The sequence below is a fragment of the Onychostruthus taczanowskii genome, unplaced genomic scaffold (genome assembly GCF_017590055.1).
Source record: "Onychostruthus taczanowskii isolate IOZ18803 unplaced genomic scaffold, ASM1759005v1 scaffold31, whole genome shotgun sequence".
In the NCBI taxonomy this organism is placed as follows: Eukaryota; Metazoa; Chordata; class Aves; order Passeriformes; family Passeridae; genus Onychostruthus; species Onychostruthus taczanowskii.
The window spans coordinates 8,376,069-8,389,420 of record NW_024500461.1 but is presented as its reverse complement, the minus strand read 5'-3'; the positions used below and the strand labels follow the sequence as shown (position 1 = coordinate 8,389,420).

At 39.4% G+C, this 13,352-nt stretch overlaps 1 protein-coding gene across 1 annotated transcript in view; it reads right to left on the bottom strand.

The window, feature by feature from the left end:
• Positions 1-13,352, bottom strand: part of NR1H4 (nuclear receptor subfamily 1 group H member 4) — a 55,266-nt gene that overhangs the window by 39,418 nt on the left and 2,496 nt on the right. The gene's annotated exons all lie outside the window — the stretch shown is intronic.

The window sequence follows — 13,352 nt, the reverse complement described above, 5'->3', positions numbered from 1 at the left end:
CTGAAATTTTTCCAGACAACAGTAACATTACTTCTGTGATTGACAAAGAGTATGTGTTCTACACTACATCTATGTCATTAGCAGTCCAAATACATGTTCAACAACAAAACCAGGGATATAGATAACATTCAGAGCTAGAAATCTGTCTGCCTAGAAAATACCACTTCATAAACTTCACACTGCATGAAAGAAAGGGGGTGTTTGCCATAGCTCATTTGCTCCTCCTCTTGCTACTCTGTCTTTTCTCCACTGAAATAAATGCCATTCCACACTTTCACTGATAAGGTACCTCATGGAAAGGTGAGAAAAATCCTGGCAGCAAAGTAGTTTGCCATCAAAAGTGTGGGTGGGAAAAATGTAGTACAGAAAGAGAGGGGAAAAGAAGAAAAAAGTAGGCTGGGTGTTCACCTTCAACATTTCCTTCTCTCCACATCCAAATGAATGCATCATCACACATTAAAAAAAATACAAAAATAATATACACACAAATAACCAGTACCTGCTGCTTTTGCTCAGAATTTTCTTCCAGCAGCTGAAAAGCTTACTGACTACTCACAGCCAGTTTTCTGGAGCTCCAACAATATTGTATACATGATAAATGTAGAGCTGTTCAGGCTGAAGAACACCTCTAAGGTCATTGAGCCCAACCATTAACCCAGCACCACCAAGTCCACCAGTACACCACATCCAGAAGTGCCACATCTGCACAACATCTGAATACCTCCAGGGCTGGTGACTCAACCACTTCCCTGGGCAGACAGTTCCAATGCTTGACAACCCTGTTGGTGAGGAAAGTTTTCCTACTATTCAATCTCCATCACCCCTGGCACAACTGGAGGCAGATTCTTTCCTGCATTAGACAGTCATTACCACAGGGAAGGTAAGGATGAGGAGCTAAAGCCAGATAGATCTCTGCAAATGGATTAATTTCTCTGTTCTCCAACATGCAAAGGGAGAAATTTCCTGTCTTGCCAGTGGGAAAACATATCTTCTTGGCCTAGGGATTCCTGGAAACATCTTGGGGCAGGTGGGAATTGCAACAGGGAGTAGGTCTGGTCTGGTTGAAAGATAAATTCAGCTTTTCCTACTGGCACCTGGAGCTGTCAATACCCTGAAAACAGCTGGGCATTTCTGACAAAAGATCTATTTTGCAGCAGTCACAATGAGAGAGTTACCTTGGATCTGTATTTGTTTCACAGGCTAAGAGATAGGTGTCTTGACCAAGATCTACTTGTGTTCAAGGACTTCTTTTTCCCTATTCTTACATCTCCTGGAATCAATGGTACTGCAGACACCTGAGACATCATGCAAACTAAATGGTGGCTCAGCACAAACCATGAGTTCCAGCTCAAAAAGTGTTCACAACATGACCATAAACAGTTGCCACTAAGCTGCAGTCACCCTCAGCTCTTCTTTCATCCCTGTGGCACCCCTTATTTATCATTGCTACCCAGAGGATACACATCCTCTACACCACTTTGGGCCATCGTCTGTCTCCTCAAACCAGCCATTTCTTACTCTCAGGCACCCTCACCTTTTCATTTCTGGAAAGATGTCCAAGATTATCACATGCTTATAATAAATTTTATCATCTGAAGATAATTAAGCAATCTTAATAGCTATGGTTGTTCCTGTACAGGTTAAAATATTGGTAAGGAATGGCCGCAAAGTTTCAATAAGTTAACTCTTATGTCAATCTTTTTTTTAGCTCCTGCATTTCAAAAGTGGAGGAACTACTGCTTTTAAGATTAGTTTAGTTTGTTGATTAAGTCTTTCATTAATCAGAGCCTCTTTACTATAAATTGCTCTCTGATTATTCAGTTTCTGAGCAGGGCAAAATTTATTCAATAATCTTATAATTTGCCCTGATGAAATCTGTCTTTGCCACTCGCATATTTTAAGTGGAATGTCATAAAGGGTAAAATGACCACAGAACAAAATCTTTCCTAAGAGGGGGAATTCCTCCCTGGTGGCAGGCAGTTAATTGTTAGCCAACATGCTCTAGTGAGACCATACATGTAAGATACCATCTTACAGCTGCCTGGGTGCAAGAGGAGAGCTGACTATAGGTGGGATCAGCTACAGCACCAAAAAGTTAAGTTTCAGTAGGGGAAACTTGGTCTATTTCCCTCCAGCTGACTTAACTGAAATTTTGGATGTGTTTCTTCTATTAATGAGTTCTATTCCACATTACATTATATCTCATTATTTTAAATTTTAATTAAGACACTGATATTACATGTTCTTCCCCACCCTTACCCCCTTCTAAAGGTTACAAGTTTACAAGTTCCTAAAGAAATCACAGCTTTAAATTAAACATGTTGGTACAGTATTAGCTGATAAGAAGTTCTCCTAGAGGCCTCGGACTAAATATATGCTTTATTCTTACAATTTTTTTTCTTTTGACATTTTGATGTTTTACAATGTGATAGTGATTGAGTTCAATAAGGGTTAGCCTTCATTAATGTAAATATTTGGAGAGATAAAATTGTTAAGAAATGCTGATCTATTCCAGTAAATGAAAGCACTGTCCTTTCATTAATAAGTAGTTCTCTTAAACTAAATGTCAAAGGTGACAGTGAAGTATTATTAACAAATAAATATTAGAATATTTTTAGATGGGTTTTTGAATTGTTAAAATAATCAGATGAAGTAAATTAATTCTGCAAGCTTTTAAACCTCTACTTTTTTTTCTCTTACTTTGTCTAATGTCAAGAAAAAGACAGATGTTTAAAAGGACTAGTTCAGTAACTAGCTAAAAACCATTTCTTTCAGGAGGGGAGAGGAAGTGTAGACTAGACATCATATGAATGGACAGTGTAAAGCATTGGAGGTCTGCTGATGCTATCTGGCAAGGCAGAGTCACCATTAACCTCTAAAACCCTCAGGTGTATAATTTGTTGTTCTAGGGGAGGCTCTACCACGCCCTGAAGCATTACAGGCAGATGACTGCTCTCACTCATTGAGAGGGAAGGCTGCAGAGCCAGCATCAGATGCACAAGAGGTACCCAGGGCAAAGCCTGAGGGAATCTCCATATCCTGCCTCAAGAAGCCCATGATCAACCAGGGAAAAATGGGAATATTGCACACTCAGCAGCTGATGGAGATGGCGTCACATCTGCCTTGACATCTAAGAGGAAACAGAACATCAGATTCCACCGTAAGTAATGCTGCAGTGCTCAGTTTGGGAGAAGCTGCCTTCTTCCTTTGGCAAGGCAGGCACTTGTTGATCAGGAATGAGCAAGAACAGGAGCAGAACTGCTCCATGAGGGGATAAAACTGGAGCTAAGGACAGTTCCACACTACCTGAGTGTCCAGGTTGCTGATAGCAACAGGCCCAGGGGAGGCAACACGATAAATCAGGATGAGAGGCCATCCAGGGATCAGCCAAGAGCAGCAGGAAGAGGTAGGGCCAGGTGCAGGCCTGCGAACACACTGCTTGCAGCCCCAGCCCAAGATCCTTCCAGGAGGCAGAGCAGAGGCAGGACTGCAGATATTGCGGCTACAACTTAGCACCTACAGACCTGGGGAAAAATCCACTCAGGGCATGAGGAGACAATACCAAACACACTTCCAGAAACTTAACACAAACCAGGACTAGAAGGCCAGGCTTGAACTCAAACAGCATCCTCAACCCACAGGCAAGGCATGTGGGAGGCTCCAGATGAGGCTGACTAGGTTTTTTAAAGCCTAGTAGTACCTCAGGACCCTAATGCAGAGCATCTCTCAAAGCTTTTGTCGACTCTTCCTTGTTCCCTAAGAGAATTTAGGCAAACAATTAACTTATGATCACTTATAGAAGGCAAGAGGAGTAGCAGCAGGACTAGACCCTCAATGTCCAATTAGCACAGAAAATACTGAGATATGTCACAAATTTAGCTGAAGAGTATTCATGACTCCACTCAGCTAAGAAGAGATGAAAGGGACTGGAAATTAGATAATGTTGGGTCCTGGATATAGCTGAGATATTTCCAAAATACTTTAGAAAAGTAGTTTCATGTACCAAGGCCCAGGTCAATCTGATCACGCTCTTAGTTTCCACCTAGTAAAGAGCTGGTACTAAGGAAAGAAAGGAATTTGAAGATCAAGGAAAAGTGTGGTCATTGAAGGGAAAGTTCAAGGGATATTGAACAATAGATCTTGGAAGAATTAGCTTATTTTCCTTTCATTCCTAATCTTCTGTTGACATCATTGCATTCTGAAAACAAATTACTTCCCTTTTTAGAAGAAAGAAACTAAATGTGGTATAAAGCTTATTAAATTTATATAAAGCATATCAGGAAATGGAGAGGTTACTTATCTCATAGCAGTATTAGCTTGGGCTCAATCTGAACAAAAGCTTCATTTATCAATATCTAATCTGAATACCATTTTTGTCCAAAATTGGGTCTCATCCCAAAATATGGTATCATTTGCATTGGCAGATCCCTCATTTATGTCAAATCTCACTTGGCTGATGTATTCCATCTCGCCACCTCATCCCAAAACACAAAACATGTAACAAAACCAGGTTATCTAGAGTAGATTGCATGCATGGAAAGTTTGTCTAGTTCTGGTTTTTGTCTTTTGCGACCCCCTCCTGCAAAACCTTGATAAGGGAGGGAATCTTACAATGAATTTTAGGCATTAACTCTTTCTCTAAGTAGATGTGTAATATAAGAAAATTTATTAGGAAAAGGGAAAAAGAAAATCAATTCAAAGCATGGCAGCTCACATACTCAGCAACTTAATCAGCAACTATTGAACAATTGTTCCTCCCTATGCACTGGCTGTTTACAAGTATATGGAGCCAAATTACAGGTTTCTATCCTTTCCCTTGAGATTTCTTCAAAATTGCCTCGAGTTAGTGGGGGACTGTACCTACAGCTCTCTGAATTTAGAAGCCTTCCACCAAAACTTGCATTTCCCTTGATCAATGGAGTTACCTACTCAGAGGATGTGCTGTGCTCATAAGGGGATGGCCCTTTCTCAGCTAATAATCCATGGTAGGATAATTCATCGAGAGCCTACGGGATTCATTCCTACATATCACAGCCAATTGCAGCCACATTTGTATTTCTTGGACACAGAAACTGGTTACCACTGGAAATTGGGAAAGGAAGGTGTTATCATTACAGAAATACCAGCTAGGAAGTTCTTCAGAGAAGTGACTGGATTGAGCATCCAGTCCTGGTGTTAACTCTTTCATCCAGCAGGAAATAGCAAAGAAATGGGCTCCAGTAGGATTCAGGAGGCTTTCTACCAACCCGTTTGATGTGCATAACTGCTTAACAAAAACATCGCCAGTCCACATGAACCAGCCACCACAGAGAATGGAGAGTACAGTTCCAGTTTCTGATCTATTAAATCTGAGTGAAAAATTAAAACAAAATAACACCAATAATTGGAGCTGCTGTTCTAGTTATCATGAGGATGGCAGATAAGTCCCAGCTGCAGCAAAATTAAACATTAATTTTTTGGGAGATTAAGTATGTATATGTCCATGTGTAAGTGTTGTTATTTCTACTCAAAGGAAAGAGAATCTCTACATGTAATTAAACTGACATCATCAACAACTGAGAGGCAAAAGTCATACCCTATTGTCTTTCCCCATAATAGCTGCTGCTGATAAACTCAGCAGCAGAAGTTGATGGAAACATCAATGGTACCAAAACTGGAATAACAGTGTGATTATTAGATGCAACTAATCTTGTTCTAACATGAATAAACTGATTACTTCCAGTATGTAATGTATACCTCCAGAAAGTCATCCTCATGTAACACAACAACAAAAGGGATTCCTTCCTGTAAGCATGAAAATTACCCAGATACAGGTAGATTATTCTGTTTTAGACTGTGTCTCACTAATGTGCAGCTGCTAAATATGCATATATACACATGCCAAATAAAAGATTAATAGAGGAGGGGAAAAAATGCATGTAGCAACATTTGTCTTTCAAAACAGAAAACATTTTTCTCCTGGATATGTGATATCAATCTGGAAATGTTTATAAACCCTGAAATTGCCTTCTTTTTTTCTCCACATCCAGTTCATTCCAGAGAGAGCAAAGGAAGAATATACCTAGCTCTTACCACTTTCAGTTTAGTTCAAGGGTGGTAAGTCAAAGTTAGAAAATGTGCGGGAATTGCTGTTTTCCCAATGACAGAACTGCTGTTCAAATAGCAGTTCTGAATAGCAGATGAACTGTAACCTTAAACTGTGCAAGACCTTTATGTCACTGCTATTGCATGATACTGTCTATATTCCAAGATATTTGCTCTGAAGAAACATCAAGTCTTAAATCTTTCTGGAAAACTGACAAAACATAACTTTTCTGTATAAATGTATAAATGGAATGTATAAATGGAATATGCCAAAAATATGCCTATCCTCAAATATTAGAGATTATGCAAAAATAAATTGCCTGAGAAAGAGGATAATTAATAAATATCAGAGACTTTAAATAAGCAGAACAGAAAAATTTTAGCACTTCAAATTTCTTACAACTCAGAGAAGTGTGTTTTTTTCTTCATACTTTCTAAATATCTTTTTAAACTAGCAGAGTTGATATCCATCTTATCCGTTTAATCATTGACTTGTTGCTTAACTCGTCTTGTTACCTAGGCCTTTTAAAGTCAACAGATAATAATATGAAATAAACAAAACCTTTGTCACTTATTCCTACACCAAGCTTTATGTAACTCCCTTAAATATGAGTTGCAATAGAAACCTTTGAACACCATGCCAGTAAAATGGACTGTATTGCAAAGAAGCTGATAAAATCTTGTTTGGAATACCATCAATTTATTCCAGGAATTAACTATAATTAACCAGATATTTTAGGCTTCTTGAATGTAATAAATCTCTGTTCTGTTAATATACTGTTCCTTGCTTCTTCAGGTGGAAAATCTTGATCCATAATTGCCTGGATACAGTTTTTTACATGATTTCTCTAATCAGAATGTCAGCCAGCAGGTGCTAAAATGAAAAGAGACCTTGACTGCATTTACAACTGACCTTGGATTATTTCAAGGCAATAAGTCAGGTATGGAAAAGCACTCTTTTCCTGTACCTATGCTTGATCTCTCCGCTTAATTTCACAATTCAACAGTATTTTAGCAATCTACTTCCCAGTTCAGAATTTTAGAAATTAATTAAAAATTTGGTGTGTCTCTATTATTTGCCTTTAGATGGTGGACCATTACTCTGCATATTTCAGCATGTTGAGGACTTGTTTGGAAGAATATCATGGGATATGGCCCTGGAGAGAAGAATGGTTCAGAAGAGCTGGATATCATTCAAAAATCACCTCCTCCAAGTTAAAAAGCAGTCATCTTTAAAGCATGAATCAAGCAAAGTCATCAGATGGACCACATAGATGAACAAGGAGTTTCTAACTAAAATCAAACATAGAAAAGCAGCGTAGAAATAGTAGAAGCAGGGTTACATGATCCAGGAGGAATACAGAGCATACAATGCATGCAGAGATGGTGTTAGCAAAGTTAAAGGCCATGCCATTGCATATGGCAAGAAATGTGCAAGACAACAAGAAAGACTTTTACAGGTGTATAAGCAGCAGAAGGAAAATTAGGGAAAATTTGGGTTTGCTGCTGAATGGGACAGGGGACTACCTGACAAACACAGAGAAAACCAAGGTATTCAATGCTGCCTTTGCCTCAGTCTTCACTGATAAGAGCAGCCTCCAGGAATTCCAGGTACCTGAAACCTGTATAAAAGTCCAAGAAAGTCTTGCCCTCCATGGAGTAGAATCAGTTTAAGGAGCATCTACACAGACTGGATATGCGTAGGTCTGTGGGTTCTGATAGAATGTACCAAGAGTGTTGAGGGAGCTTCTGGTGCCACTGTAAGGCCAATTTCAACTGCCTTTGAAGTGCTGTAACTACTGGGAGAGATTCCTGATGACTGGGAAAAAAAAATCAAACATCACTCTGGTCCTTAAGAATGAGAGAAGGAACCCGATAACCTTTATGACAAGAAGAAATGCTCAGTGAACAAGGGCAGAACTTGAACTTGACAAGGCTTTCAGCACTGTCTTCATTGACAAAATCATAAAGCACATGATAGATAAGTACACAGTGAGTTCGACTTGAAACTGGCTAAACTCTCTCAAAGGCTTGGGATGAGCAGCAGGAAGCCCAGCCAGAGGCAGTGATTTGTGGTATATCCCAGGACTGAAGACTAAGACTAAGACCAGTCATTAAAGACTAATACAAGTCATTAAAGACTTGTATGATGGGACTGGGCACACCCTCAACAACTTTGCAGATGTTGCAAAACTGGCAGGAGACATTGGTGTGATAGCTCCTCATGCTGCCACTCAGAGGGGCCTTGACAGGTTGTAGAAATGGCCTGACTTCAACAAAGAGAATTTCAAGTACTGCAGCTGGGGAGTAGCCAAGTTGACCTGGGCATCTTTCACTAAGACCATAGCTACAGAAAACTATCTCTCCAAAGAAAATATAGTGTTACTAAATAAATTAAAATTTTAAGCCACAATTTGGAGAGAGCACCAGGTGTGGGAACTCAAACTCTATACAAGTTTGGTGGACTTCAGTTTCTTATTCTTAGATATTTCATAGTTTCTCGGGGGAAGCATTAACAAAAATTAGTGGAGGAAATTCTTTGCTTCCTAGTAGGCTTTGTACCAGGCATTCCTGATGAGGAAATCTGCATGTGTGGTGTGTTGGCTGGAAGCCTTGCTGACCTTCAGCTCTTGCAGTAACTCAATGGCTCAAGAAAACATTTTGCGATATTTTTTTCAATCTAACGTGTCCTCTGAAACCAATTCCAGCCATTGACACAAACAGAGAGCAAACTGTTAGCAAACTTCTACATGTTTTTTGAAGAGGCACATTTCTTTTGAGGTAAGTCTTACCCAATAACTGGCATGAGTCAGCACATATGTTGTCTGAAAGACATAAAATTGCCCAAGAATATTGGAATCATAGAAAAGTTTGGGTTGGAATGGACCTTTAAAATGTAATCTAGTCCACCACCGCTGCTATGAGCAGGGACATATTCAACTAGGCCAGGTTTCTCAGAGCCCCATCCACCGTGACCTTGAATGTTTCCCTGGCCGGAGCACCTGCCACCACTCTGGGGGAAAAGGAGGGGACAAGAGTGGTGCATGGACCAAAAGTACAGCTCAAGGGCAGTGAAGGAGGGTGAGATTGGGAGCACTGATGCATAATGAGCTCCAGGCTTGGGATAGGTCTTAGAAGATGAGAAGGAATTAGCTGAGAGTCTACTCCTTGTCTCAGGTAAATATGGCAGCAGAAGATGCCAGCTGACAAAGGGCATTTTAAGCTGCTCACAATTTCCCATTAAATTGGAATAGAGGTGGTTCCTTGGGAATAGTAAGATTGTGGATGAGGAACGCAGGAAATTCTTAGAAACATCCAATGCTTCTCTTAGTCTGACAGTTCCTGTACCCAGGCAGCCAACAAGGGTAGGAGACAGAGATCCTGACTGCCGTTCCCCTCCCAGCTTTGTCAGCAACGTTGTCCTTCAGCCCCCTACAAGCGTGACAGCTCTGCTGTGTGCTCTGGCAGAGCAGAGGGAGCAGGACAGGCCAGCATGGCCTTGACCTTTGGCCAGCCAGGGTAACATTTCAGCTGCCCACCAAGGACTGACAGCTCCAGCCTCTGCTGCCAGGAACCTTGGCACAGAATTTGCTTCCTCCTAGCAAAATTCAAATAAAATAAAATTATAAAATAAATAAAATAAAATAAGGAACATGCTAAAAAACAAACCCTTGCTAATTTTGGCTGTGGGCTGCCCTGGTGCCTAGTGTACCATTCCATCAGTTAGCAAGGGTCAAGGGAAGCCACTCATGAAAACAAGAAAATACAAGGTAACGATAGGGGTCTAGTGTGACTGCACCTTTTTTTTTAATTCCATCCAGGCATTGTAACAGGTAAATTTGCAGCCAGTGTAGGGCACTGGGAAATGGGAAGTGAACAGCGCAGAGGTAATTCCATTACAGACAGAGGTAATTCCATTACATTCCCTTGCTGAGGGAAAGCCTACCTGCTGGGGTTACTCCCAGTTGCCCGTGTCTGCCCCACTCAGCAGCATTATTCCACAGAAGTAACATTACATGTATTCACACTGATTGTCCTTCACTTGCTTGTCCTTAATGTTGATCTCTTTCACATCTAAATTCAAGTTCCATGTTAGTGCTATAACTTTCCCTTGCCCAACATAAATCAACAAGGGCCCATAAGCCTTCCAGCCTCCTGCAGATTTGCACCAGTAGAAACTACACAACTGATCATTGTCAAGGAAAAAAATGGGGTCTCTCAGGACCTGCAGACATTATTCTTTTGATTGCACACTAGAGAAGGAGCAGGGAACAAGCAGATGGGATCAAAGTCCCCTCCCTAGAAGAAGAGAAAATCCCATTTTTCTTATCTTAAGCACCGTATCAGCAAGTTTCTCCCATTAATTCCCCTTCTGTTCATTACAGGTATTCCCAGCCAAGAGAAAGCACCTGGCATGTTGCTTCTGGTGATGACTGCCAGCTTCAGAGAGCAGAGGTATCTTTATTGGGGGTTCTCAAATACTTCCTGTTTTATAAACGTTGTTGCTTCCTGGTTGGAGCTTCAAAGATTTGTCAGATACCTCCGGGCAACCAAAACTCTGAGCCAATGGAGAGGTATTTTTCATGAGTTCCAGTGTTTTCCCAACACATATTTAACAAAACAGCCATGACCTGCTCAAAGGTGTTCTGAATTTGCCATGCAGACAGAACTAAGTCTAAAACAAGGAGTGAAATAGTTGTCAAAAATTTGTACAGAGAGTGTCTGAGCACTGACTTTATTGAGCAGATAAATATGGTTATACATAAACAAATTTAATCTGCTAGCTACTGCAGATATCCAATACAGTAACTAAATTGAGGGGCCGTACATGACAACATGGGATGGAGACAACAAAATAAATGGGTCAATTTGTTATTGTGTCTTGATACTTATTAAGTCTTGATACTTAAAATACCCAAATATTCTGTGGAAAAAATTTGTTGGCTCTTATGCTATAGATAGATAGCATGAAGAAGTACAATCTTACTACATTTCTTACATAAATTTCCTTCTTTACTTCTGTAATTTTGCACGCAGAAGAGCTGTAAAAATGATAAATAGTATAAACACAAAACCAAAAAAGTTGAGATAAAAAGGAACATTTTTTTTCTGTCACAGCTAAATACTGTTATCAAATGGAAGTTAAGAAATAACTGTATGTAAGTAGTTGAAAGCATTTTTCTAGGAAGCCTGTCTTCTTCATGGACATATGCAATAGTATTAGTAGTGCTACCTTTCCAGCAGTATTATCTAATCCAATATAAGCATTTGGAAGACATAAGAATGAGGAATTTTTAATCTCCCCATTTATTCCTGATTTTATGAGATTTAAGCTTCGACATGGGACCTGAGTGAATTCCCTGGACCCTAGGATGATGCAGAATATTAGATCATGGCACACATCCTGTAGGCTTTTAACTCAAAAATCTAGAGAACTACAAGTTTTATTTCCAAGATTTGAAGTTTGATTTCTTATCCTCAGCCTACTGTCTGCACAGCCTTGAGGCAGCAATTTGCTTTCTCTTTTTCTCTAGTCCCCTTTCTACTCTTTAAATCACAAGTAATACTCCTCTCTCTTAAAATACAAATAATTAAATAGAAGTCTAAAATTAAGATCTTCAATGGAAAATAAAGAGAAAAATAAATAACAAATCTGGTGTTTAACAAAATTTTCATTACAATAATGACTGAACTTACAGACCTCTGTAACTGTCAAAAGAAGTCAGCTGGAAACATACATGTGCAGCCTTAACACATTTTGCATGACCTTCAGTTAATTGTTACCTTCCTGCTTTCAGTTAATTATGTTACACATGAGAATCCTCCTGGGGCTTTGTCAACATCTGGATGCCCTTGTTATGTATTTCACCCCAAAGTCTGTACATTCTTTTGGACTATGTGATTATGTCCCTGGAGAAATTCCTACTCAGGTGAGTTTTTCATAATTTCTGTCATTAATTTGTCCTTTCTCACTAAAAGGAGCATTTTGTTTAACTATTACAAAAATATAAGAGGAGTATTAATGATCATTAAATGTCTAATGGTAGTGCCTAAAAAATATAAGCTGTCAAAGAAATAAAAGCTACAGCTTTCTTTGTTAAAGAAAGATCAGTAGATAACAACACTGAACAACATATTCCTGGGGCTTACTGTACTGCTTTTTTTCTCCTCAGACTTGAATTCATTCCTGTGGACTATTCTACCATTTCAACTTATGGAGAGTTGAATCTTCCTCTGGCCTACTTGAAATCTTTATCCAGTGTAAAGTACATTTTGCTTCCTTCTGCAATCAGAAAGCCCTTTCCAAATCAAGCTCTGACTTGTATGAGCACTGTCATATTTGAAAATACGCAAAAGTTATTTTGAACGTGGGGACAGAAAAATATTCAGTGTAATAAATGAAGTGTAATCAAGCTACTATTTCTCCATAGAAAATAGAATTTGAATTATTCACACCTACTACTATCTGATACATGACATTTTAGAAGTCTGAGTCAGATATACCAGTTTCCCCGATTGTTTAAATGTTCAAAATTCTGACATATTTTAAGTAATTTTGTAGGAAAAACATCCTCAGTGACCATATCTCCTTAGACTACACAAGAAAATTCTACTGAAGCATGTTGCAGATAGAAACATCCACAAAACTGGAGCTACAAAGTCAGTTTGTTCTTAATAGGTTGTCTTTATTCTTTGTCATACAGGATTGTGGAAGCCACTGTGTAAATCAAAGAGTTGATTAAGTACAGAGATTTCCAGGAAAAAAGCCTAGTTTCCAACCAGTGCTGATGTTTACACTTCATGCAATGTACCTGAAATATTTAAACAAATGAAAAGGAAAGGGAGAAAGCCCAAACACCTCACTGTGAGTGCCTGAAAACACACTGTGGCATGTATGTAACTTCAGCTGGTAAGAGTTGATATATTGGGTTCATAGACAGTTAAATTCAGACAAAAAAGAAAGGGGGTTTTTAAATGCAAAAGTTTGTCTAGATGTTTTTAAGCCATTTCTTTTAATGTATTAAATAATGCTCAAATACCCACTGAAGTCAAACTTCCACTGAACTAAATCCATGCAGTCTGTTTGTGGATACAAAATGATCCTGCTAAACTGAGCTGTGGCTTGTCACTTGTGACAGCTGTGGTGCATCTGCAACAGGAAAAAATAGCAGCTACTCACCAGAAAGGCAGCCAAGCTCTCATGGGCCAGCTGGCCATTTCCCAGACTGTTGGGATGTTTGTAGCTCTTTGTCATAACAACAGCATTC